Below are 1,301 nucleotides of genomic sequence, written 5' to 3'. Positions count from 1 at the left end.
GGTCGAATGGATCTTAATCTCTGTATGTGCAAGGTCTACCTATGAAGTATTTATAAATATTTTTCAGCCGTTACACCATTATATCCCCAGCCAAATCTAACTAAAGGAAATAAAAAAAAGAACATTTCTCCCCTAATACATAGAAAAATAAAGTTTCCTTTGAAAGAGCTGTTTATTCAAATTTAACAATACTTTTTATTTGAAAATGAACCTGAAATTTTCCATGACAACCAAACCAAAACAAACTTTAAAAAAACAAAATTAACGCTTTGAAAAGCTTCATTCCTCTCTGTTAAATGTAGGCTATTCAATGATACATTAATTTAAAATATAGCCTGCTTTCAACTTAATCTGAAATGTCACTCCTATAGTTGATTAAATATAAAAACAAGTTCTTCTAAATGAAAGTAAGGAGCAATATCAAAACTGAAAACGAATAGAAATTATTCCATATATCAAAACGGGCTGTCTCCTCCTCAACACCCTTTCTTTACGCTTAATTTTTTTTTAAACAGTAGATTTATGAGGAAGTGTCAAACTTTAGCGTAAGGAGAGGGGGCATTGAGGAGGAGACAGCCCTCTTTCATAATATATTTTTTACATAAGATTTTTTCGGAGGGGAGGAGGGTTTATTTAAAAAAGTCAAAAAAAGCACACAAAATCTGTTTATATAAATTTTTGTTACGTTTTTACGGGTCAAACAAACATTTCGGGGGGGGGGGTCAAACCCCCTGGATACGGCCTTGATACCGTGAGTTACAAATGAATTATTATTATTTTATGAGAATTATGTCGCCTGTCAAAATTATAGTGAAAAATAAAATATGCATCAAGGTTACAACAGCAGCGTTACGTGTTTTTTCCGTTCTTTTTCCTCCCACAGACAATTGAACATTATAAATAAAAGTCTTCTATGACATGTAGGCTATTGAAAGGTTCAAAAATAGAAGGTCGAATGTTAATATTTATTTCGAAAGTACATATATTTTCGTTAGGGAATATTAATGAATAATTAACATTCAAGTCATTCCACAATGTAGGCTAATTAGATTACACACGATCTGTTTAGAATGAGAAAACAATAGGCTTGTTATTGTTTAGAATATACATAGGCGGAAATATTAAGTTACGTAATAGTTTTCATGAAACCTATCTATCAAACCATTATAATTTCAATTGAAACAGAGCTGTTGAGCTACTATATGCGATCTGTCTAGGCTATACAGATTTTTTTGAAATAAGATTACCGGACAACTGCAAATGATTTTTTGAAAAGCTAATCTGAAAAGTGGAAAAAATGC

This window comes from Artemia franciscana, chromosome 8, assembly GCF_032884065.1.
Source record: "Artemia franciscana chromosome 8, ASM3288406v1, whole genome shotgun sequence".
Lineage (NCBI taxonomy): Eukaryota > Metazoa > Arthropoda > Branchiopoda > Anostraca > Artemiidae > Artemia > Artemia franciscana.
Note: the sequence above shows the minus strand (reverse complement) of the source record.